Source organism: Microtus ochrogaster, linkage group LG7_11, assembly GCF_000317375.1.
Source record: "Microtus ochrogaster isolate Prairie Vole_2 linkage group LG7_11, MicOch1.0, whole genome shotgun sequence".
Lineage (NCBI taxonomy): Eukaryota > Metazoa > Chordata > Mammalia > Rodentia > Cricetidae > Microtus > Microtus ochrogaster.
In genome coordinates, this window is record NC_022032.1 from 12,129,982 (window position 1) to 12,140,002 (window position 10,021).

Genomic DNA, 10,021 nt, shown 5'->3' on the forward strand with positions numbered 1-10,021 from the left:
CACACACACACACACACACACACACACACACACACAGGACTATTAGCTTCTTTTTCTTTTCTTTTCTTTTGACAAAGTTTTACAATTTCTCCATTTGGCCTCAAACTCTGAATCTTCCTGCTTCAGCCTCCCAAATGCTGGGATTACAAAACCATATTAATACTCCAAATTAAAGCAAAGATATTCATAGAACAGTATGACAATCTATCATCAGATTAAAATAAATGTACATGACATGATTTACCAATTCAGAAATACATTTCACCCTGTAGGGTAAAAATAAAATAAAATAAACGATCCCTCATCTAATTAGACTAAACGGTCCTGTGTTGTTCTCAAATCAAGGAACACCTCCAGAGCTGAGGAGGGTCTTGGGTCTCCTGTCATTTCAGGAAATAGCAACACTGACGGCTACAAGTTGCCACATCTAGGAGGAGGAAGACGACGAAGAGGAGGATGACCCTCTACCCTGCGGTGCTGAGTATCAAACTCAAGGCTGGGATAGCCTCAGCCCCTTATTAAGCTTTTATTTGGAAACACAGTCTCATTAAGTGACTCAGATTGATCTTGCGCTCACTCTGTGTAGCCCGGGCAGGCCCTTGAACTCATAACCCTCCTGCTTTAGCATTTCAAGTAGCTGAGATCACAAGCCTGTATCACCGGACAGCCTGACCAACTGAGCACTTTCCTTGAAAGAATACATTGCGTACATTCAACAAAGGGGGCTTTGAAACCCCCGCTCTGTCTCTAATTCATAAACCCATGTAATTGAAGTTCTATTTCAAACCATGTTATTTCTTTTGACTATGCAGTCAACCAGCCCTTTTCTTACATGCCTACTACATGCCCTGGCATACCTGGCCCTCATGCCAAGGCCTGGGTGGCTCGCCAGAATGCCAGGCTGATTGTTCCCATACCCACCCAATCACACCTTAACAGTTTACCAGTCCAGGGTGCTCCCCACGTATGCAACCCCTGCAGCTCTTTCCCTTGGGCCTAAGACCTAGGTGTGACCCTTGACTCTGATTGCTCCACCCTTCGCCTCCAATCCACCAATCATCTATCAGCTTTCCCTTTAAATAAAGACGGTCCAGAGCCTGCCCAGGACCTACCACCTACCTTGATAGGCCTCCAAACACCCAGTGTTCCCTTAGTCACCACCCTCAGGCTGACAGCCTGTCACTCTCTGTGAGGCCTCTGTGGCCCCATCCCTGCCCCCATTGCTCACTATAGCCCAGCTGGAAGCCTTGGGCATCTTTTACTTTCTCTTGTTTATTGTCCGGCTTCCGGCTTCCAGCTTCCTCTTCTCGGTTCCACAGGTTAGAACTTCCTTTCTCAAATCTGTTCCCAGCCTCCAGCAGTACGGCAGAACTCGAAATCTCACACTTGACAGAGTGAGGCTCAAGTTCCTGTTTTCAAGCGCTGCAGATCCCAAAGGGAAGACTGGTCTCTAACAATAGTAGGACCGCGAGCGCGCAGTGCTGTGTCAGCCACACAGCCAAGGTCTTAGAGAAAGCAGCAAGGAGGGAGGACCGGGGAAACGACTTGGAGCGGAGGTGAAGGACAAGTAAGGAACAGGAAGGACAGACAAGGGACAGGCCTTGGGGTGGAGAGGTGGCCGTGGCGCAGTGAGGGGCGTGGTGGTATGGACAGATTGTGAAAGAAATTGTACAAATAGTGTAACCAGTCTTAACTACCCTTCCCCCAAGGACACGCCGAGCTATTTACTAGGGCCTGGAGGATACTACACCGGCCACCTGCCACTTTCTCTTTGAGACAGGAGGTCTTGACTAACTTACCTAGACTGGTCTTGAACTCCCTGGGTTCCCCAGGCAAGCCTTGAACTTTCTGTTTTACTGTGGCTGGGATTGCAGGCTTGCACCGCCCAGCTTGGTAGCCTTAGCTTTAACCTGGCAGAAACCTCTCGTCATTCATACTGGGCCTGGGGGACCTGTAGAGGCACCCTAGCGCAATGCTTGCCACGGAGGGGAGGAGCCAAGGGCATCCATCCTATAATTCTGTGCGGAGCAGCATCGCTCCTGGTGGATAGCAATGCATGGGTGTTTTAAGACACTCTGTTTTTGATTGTCCTCTTGGAAGCTTGCATATGTGTGGCCAAAATTTTGAAAAGTACTGTGGCCGTAAAGCATAATCAAAGTCCAAGTAGGATCAATTTCTTTCGCCACACTGAAGCATAGATCCTTGAGCTGTCTGAATGGCAGGGGTAGACAGAAATGAACCTTGGGTGCTCTCTGACGCTCACACACTCTTAAGACATAGTGAACAATCAATGCTGCCTGCTTTCAAGGACCAGAGCAATTTGAGACAGGGTTTCTCTGTAGCTTTGGAGCCTGTCCTGGAACTAGCTCTTGTAGATCAAGCTGGGTTCGAACTCTTAGAAGTCTGCCTGTCTCTACCTCCCTAGTGCTAGGATTAAAGGTGAGCGCCACCACCTGGCCCAGACTGCATTCTTGAATGCCAGCTCCGGTAGGGGTGTGGGGATGTGGGGGTGTGGGGGCTTCTAAACGCTTGAGCAAGGGATTAACACGAGGACCCTCCTGTAGACGCACAGCTGAAGAAATGAACTAGCTTTTCCAGTACTTGCTTAAACTTCTTAAGTTCACCAAACAAAAAATAGGTTAAGGGTAGGATGTCGTGAAACAACGTAATGCTTGAGGGTGGGGGCGGGGTGGCACACCATCTCAGTGTTTTTCCTTATCTGCAAAAGGCTACTCAAATCCCTGGTCCCAAAGCACCCTGCAGCCCTGGCGACACTCCCTCGTCTTTGAAATGTGCAACTTGTATAAGTGTGCCTGGTTCCTGTTTTCTGTCAATTTTTAGCAAGTGTGCAGATAATACGTGGTTAGGAAAACCCAGGTGAGCCCTGCACCATCAAATGCTGACCTAGAGAAGTCCACAGTCCTAGGTAGCGCAGAACCACCTTGCAAGGCTCAGAGCTACGTGACTGAGGACTCGCCACGCCCCTGGCCCCCCTAGGTCGAGTCCCCAGCTGGACTGGCTCAGCTGCTGAGGACCCGCTGCTCCGCTTCGCTCCGCCCCGCCCCGCCCCAGTTCCCGGACCCCCTCCGCGTTAGACCTGACAGGACGCCCTCCACGTGCAGAATCCTTTCTGCGTGCAGAACGTGCCAGCTCGTCCCTCTTCCTGAGCCTCGGTAATTCGTCCTCAGACTGGAATGATTTAGGCGAACCTCATTAAGCCTGCAGAGCTAAGATCCGAGGATATGGGTTTATGAATGTTGCAAACGCTAATGAGATCACATCTATTAAGTGCTATGTGTGTATTGGGATTAAAGTGCCGATGTAATTTTGTCGCCTTTTTTTTTTTTTTTTTTGGTAACATAACCTCAAGTCCAGTCGGTGTTTCACGCGATGTTTACTGAGCTGCAGTGACAGACAGCAGGACGTCCCTACTGAGTTGGCAAATACCTTTGAACTATCACCAGGCTGGAATCACTCGTTATTCCTCTCTTGGAAGTGAGAAGATGCGCACCATTTCTTATAATATTAGTCATAATTTTTATTAATGAGAAGAACACAGATAGGAAAAAAAATGTTTGAGAAACTCTTAGGCAACTTTCAAGGAATGCTCCAGATCCAACCTTAAACAAACGGAAAGGGCAAAGCGATGTTATCTTTTCCGGCAGAATAATAAACTGGGCTTTCTGTTTCCCTTCGGTCTTTTGCAAGCAGTGACACTTGAGAAGTTTCTCACCAGCAGGCTTCTGTCCTCTGCCTGAAAACTGTCTGACTGACGTGAACCTAAATAAGGCTGGGGCACAGGGGTGGGGTTAAGCAACCCCCAAACACACACACACAGACACACAGACACACACACACACACACACACACACACACACCAGCTATACTCCAAGACTGTGTTGTGAGCCAGTCAGCAGAAGCTGGGCTACTGAGTTGATTCATTTTTCCCTGATGGAGATAAAAATCTCAGGCAAGCTCTTCACCCCTGACCTACAGGCCCTGAGGCTTTGGGTTTGGGAAATCTTTGCTGTTGTTGTTTTCTTGCAGTTAAATTGTTTGGTGTCTGTGACCTCTGAAAATGGCAAGAAAGCCTCCATTTTCTGTGTGAGGTTTGGACAATGTCTACAGAATGAACCCCAGAAGTGAAGGTCACCCTGCTGATCTGGCGGGATGGGAGTGGAGGAGGCTATATGGAGAAAACCTCATACACAGAAGCCCATCTTGCTGTCATTTTTACCTGCACTGTAGCCTTGGTTGGTCTGCTTGTTTCTTTCCATTTTATTGTCACATGTCTTGTAATGCTGTTTTGGTCAGCAAAGGGCCGCCTATGGATTGTATAATGCTTATAGTCTAGCGACATCTCAGCTGCTATGATATCATAGCATAATAAATCACAACGACGCTGATGTAAGTGAAATACTGTATTGCTGTTCGTGTGAAAGTACGCACACACTACAGAAGGCTTGACGGTTGGAATGAACTGTTTTGCTGGTTCATGCGCTTTCTGCACTTTTGGTCTTATTTTACTTTCAGAATACAAAGGTTGGTGTCAGGTGGCACATTGTGCTGTGTACTGGCCTCACGCATCTCCTGACTGCAACAAGGATTCGCCTAGGGTGACCTGTCCACGCCTTCCAGGTTTGTGTCAGCATGATGATGGCCTTGCCTAACAATGTGTTTCTCAGACCGGTCATCAAATGGCACAGGACTGTACAGCAGGCTCTGGAAAACTGTTTCAAGCAAGGCGGCCAATAATTAGAGTGCTGGCCCCCAAGTCCAGCTGCCTGAGCTCAAAACAAGATTATAGATCTCTCTACTCAGCCCTCCCCTGATGTCTTGAAAAGAGGTGGTTCGGTGGGAACTGGCAAGCAGTGGGATCATGGTCTAAATCAAGCCGTGCCAACCATTTTCACAATACGTAAGCTTTCTCGCCACACTCCCGAGGGCCCTGCAAAGAGCTCTTGTTGCTCACGGTGGTTTTATGCTGTGAAGTTACCATGACTGTGGAATCAGCAAATACCAAACACCAGGCTAGGAAAAAATACAAACGTTAGTTCCTTGAGTCATAGTTTTGTCAGTTATCAATAAATATCTTTATTCTATGTGTGTTTCTTTTTGAAGACATTCTCTTACCATAAATTGTTGACTCGCCCAATAAGGCTCAGACAGGTTTGGTGTTGCAACCAGTAATTCGCCAGATAGGGAAAGAAGAGGCAGAAAAACCGGGAGTTCAAGGCTATCTTTGGCTGTGTACCAAGTTCAAGGTTAGCCTGGGCTCTGTGAGCCTCTGTCTCAGAAAATGGGAACAAATGCAAATACATGAGGTTCCTCCTCAGTAGCCCCTGAATCACAGGTTGCAGGCTGCCTCTCCAGAACAGGTGTTTTGTCCATCACGGTCTTGCTCATAGGAACACTAGGTAGCATTTCAGACGGGGTGTGTATGTACATACATGTATGTGTGTGTATGTATGTATGTATGTATGTGTGTATGTATGTATGTATGTGTGTATGTATGTGTGTATGTATGTGTGTGTGTATGTATGTATGTATGTGTGTATGTATGTATGTATGTGTGTGTGTGTATAGGGGATGTAGGGGGAATGGTGGCAGTGGGCATTAAACAGTAGATTCTAAGAAAAAAAACAGAAATGCAAATAAAATAAACTAGAAACGGTTGTGAAATGGCACTCACTTATAAGAAGAAGTTGAAAGAAAGCACAGGAAGAGAGCGCGGGAATTTGCTGTATTTATCAGCAACTGGGAGCATTGATCAGTCAGGAATCTTACATTTATTTTTCACTGCTTTTCACACACCGTCTAATGCTCATCAAGGCACCATGGTATTTTCTTTTAAGATTTGTTATTTTTGTTTTATGTGTGTGAGTGTTCTGCTTGCTTGCATGCCAGTGTACATGTGTGTGCCTGGTGCCTAGGGAGGGCGGAAGAAGACAACAGAGTCACTGAAACTGGAGTTACAGACAGTTGTGAGCTGCCAAGTGGGGGCTGGGAATCGAACCCAGGTCCTCTGGAAGAGCAGCCAGTGCTCTTAACCACTGAGCCATCTCTCCAGCCTCCATTGTGGATATTAATAAGGGACTTACAATACGGTTTAGTGAGCGGGCAAATTTGGAAGAACAGAATCCACAGAAAGCAAGAGTGGTCATAGGTTCAATGGAGACTAGCTAGTGGGGGGAAAGTGTAAGATTTCCACCGTGTACCCCTCTGTAAATAATGCTCACCAGCCCCTGCTATGCTGTGTGTTCCACTTTCCTCCAAGGGGAAGACCCAGTTCTTCATAACAACATTCCGCCTAAAAGGGCTCTCACAAGGGAAAAGCAAACCTATCTTAGTTAAAGGGGTCAGGAAACTTGGGATTTTGGTAACTCTGAGAGACTCTCCACCCTGTGGGGGATAACCTCAGTTTCTTCCTTCCTCAGCACTTCTGTTATTCATTCAACAAACATATTTCTCCAGGGCACCCTGGGTTGCATGAGTCACTTCCGAGTGTTGTCATTGAAAGCTACCAGTTGTCAACAGAAACAGTATTTCTTCGGGTATTCAGAACTGATGGCATAAGGCAATGGTTCTCTACCCCATAGGACCACAGGTCAGAGATTCACATTACGATTCATAACAGTAGCAAAAGTACAGTTATGAAGTAGCAACAAAATAATGTTATGGTTGGGGGTCACCACAACATGAACTGTATTAAAGGGACGCAGCAGTAGGAAGGTTGAGGACTATTGTCAGAATAAGCGACAGAAGAAAAATCTGATTGCCTATGGCTTGGGAGATGGGACTTTGAAAATAAGTGTTTTATTTTATTTTATTTTATTTTATTTATTTATTTATTTATTTTTTATTTTTCAAGACAGGGTTTTTCTGTAGCTTTTGGTTCCTGTCCTGGAACTAGCTCTTGTAGACCAGGCTGGCCTCGAACTCACAGAGATCCGCCTGCCTCTGCCTCCCGAGTGCTGGGATTAAAGGCGTGCGCCACCACCGCCCGGCTCGAAAATAAGTGTTTTAAATACTTGGCTCAGGTCTTTTCCATTTCCAGAAAGGACTTAGGACAATGTATAACAAGGCAGACCTCCAAATCAGAAGAGGGCTGGAGAGGGCTCAGTAGTTCAGAGCATGGGCTGCTCTTTCAGAGGACCTGAGATGAGTTCCCAGAAACCACCTGGAGGCTCACAAATGTCAGTAACTCCAGTCCTAGAGAAGCTGACATCCTCTCTGGGCCTCCTTAGGCACTGCCCAGAGTGATGCACAGACAAACATTCAGGCGAGAGACTCACACACGCCAATCTAAACAAACAAACAAACAAACAAACAAACAAATATTTTTAAAAACTGGGAGAACAGAAAGTATCAGGGTAGGGCAACAGGGTCAAAGTTTGTGACACAAACAGCTGACCATAGGGGCAAAAAAGGCGTGTGTGTGTGTGTGTGTGTGTGTGTGTGTGTGCGCGCGCGTGTCCATTGGAGAACTGACTCAGAAACTCAGCAAGAACAAGACTTTCTAGCCCTTTAAGAGTAAAGGCTTCTGGAGGAGCCCTGTGTAGCAGCAGATCCACAATGACCCCAGGTCTGTGCTGTCTCTGGCCTGGCTGAGTGTGGGAATTGGGAGGAATTGATTTTTGCAGATACAGAGCAAATGCCTCAGCAGCTGCTTCCTGCCCAGGCTCTCCCAGCTTCTCTGCTGAAAATGCGGTGCTTGAACCTTTATTTAGAACTGAAGTCATTAAGCATCTCGGGGTGTATCGTTTTCTGACATCTGGCTATTTCCAAAGAAAGAAACTGTCATAGCAAGAAGAGAAAGTGGACTGAGATTTTTGAAGGGAGGTTTCTCGGGGAATTCCTCCTGGGTCAGCCCTCCACTCAAGACAGACCAGGTTTTGTGCTGTTCCCAGAGGGGCGACTCTAGACCTCAGCAATATGAGGTTGTGTGGAGGAGGGAGGAGGGATGTGAAGGGCATGGCCAGGAATTTTTTTCAGGAAGCATCAGGGTCCACCCTAGCCAGGAATAAGTGAGGTCTTTATTCTACAGAGGAGGCCAGAGGTGATTTCATCCTGGAAGACCGTCAGAGCTCCTGTCCACCACCCCACAAAAGTATTCCAGCAATTCCCACATTTGTAAGAACAAAAACTCATGGTTCTCCTAGGCCTTTCTATAGTGCAGTGTACCTGAAGTCCGCTCGGGGTCACCCTAATTTCAGGCCTCGAGGAGGCGTCTTTCTTTCTTGTTTCTTGACAAAGAGTCAGGTTCGGACAGATGAAGGACTGCATACTTTCCCATAACCCTGGTTCCATGTGACTTTTTCAAGAATCATGTCCTCTTAGCCCCGTTTTTGAATGGCAAGGCTACGTATTAACAATAACAGTGGTGTGCCGGATACTAGCAGCAAGAAGCCACTCTGTCCCGTACATGCATGTCAGGTCATCCTGGACAGAGATCTCTCAAGCCCTGGAGCGTAGCCTTGAAAATTCTTGCAAGATTTAGCGTCAGTTCTGAGATCCAGATGAATTAGCCCTCCTCCCAAATGTCTGATCTGAGAAGTGAATAACATCACAGATCGATCAAGTTGCTGGATATATCCACATTGAAATCCACTCCTCCCTTCCCTTCCCTACTCTCCCCACTCTGTCAGGCCTCTGCAGGCTTCTAAGCTGCAAGGTATCCCTGAGGTCAGCCAGATGGGACAAGCTAATGGGTTTCTTGAGGAGCCTCTATATTATTTTTCATAATTCCTGTACTAGCTTACATGCCTGCCAAGTGCACAGCGTTTCTTGTCTTCAGCATCTTGGCTAGCGTTTGCCTTTTACTGCAGTCTTTTGTTTGGTTTTTGTTTTTCAAGATATGGTTTCTCTGTGTAGGCCTGACTGTCTTGGAACTCACTTTGTAGACCAGGCTATCCTCTTCCTCCCAAGTGCTAGGATTAAAGGCGTGTTTCTCCATTGCCTGGCTACTTCATTCTTATATAGTAGCAGTAGCTAGTCTAACTGGGGTGGAATGGAGCTAACCAAGTGCCTGCTAGCCAAGTGCTTGACTGCTGAGCTTCTTCCAAGTCCCTTGTTGTAGCTTAATCTCAATTTTTGTAGGATAGATAAGCATTTTTCACGTATTTTTTGGTCATTTGTGTTTCTTCTTTTGCAGTGTCTAGTCAGATCATTTATCTATTTTTACTTTTGATTGCTCATTTTAGTTGTTATTTTTCGATTCTTTAAATATTCTAGGTATTAACTGCCTATTAGGTGAAAGACCACTGGAGAGTTTGTTTTTCTGTAGGCTGTGTCTTTGTCCTGCGCTTTGTTTCCTCCCTCTCCGTAGGCTGTGTCTTTGCTCTGCCCACTGTGCCCTTCCCTTCCGTAGGCTGCGATTTTGCTTTGTCCATTGATTCCTTGGCTGTACATAAGGTTTTTAGTTTGATATACTTCCCGTGTGTCTAGTTTTTGCTGTAGTGCCCTGTGCCTTTGGGATCCTATCCAGAAACATAGCACCATATGGTTTCCTTCGGTAGCTTCAGGGTTACGGGTCTTCCATCAACGTCTTCAATCCATTTTGAGCTCTTTTTGCACTGTGTGAGAGATAAAGGCCAAATTTTGATCTCTTTCGCTTGAGGATGTGCAGATTACATATTCTTTTCTCCCTTCATTATGGCAACCAAATGAACAGGGCCACGGTCCATGATCTCCTCTCCCAGATTTCCAATGTGGGGAGAGCAATGTCGGGAAGCAGGGTGTCGCGGAAGTTGCAAGCCATGTTTCCATCCAACACACACTGATGGCTGGGGTAGTTGAAGAGTTTAAAGGTAACCATCTCAAAATATTTTAAGGAGCCAGTGAGATGGCTCAAGGAGCAAGGGAGCCGAGTCTGAACCAATGCCAGGAAGTTGTCTTCTGAGTACCATACATGTCCCTTACTGTGTTATACCTACACAGACAGACAGACAGACAGAAAGACACACAAAATCAATTTTGTTAAAAAAAAATATTCTTTAGAAATACATTTTTTTTCTTTTTT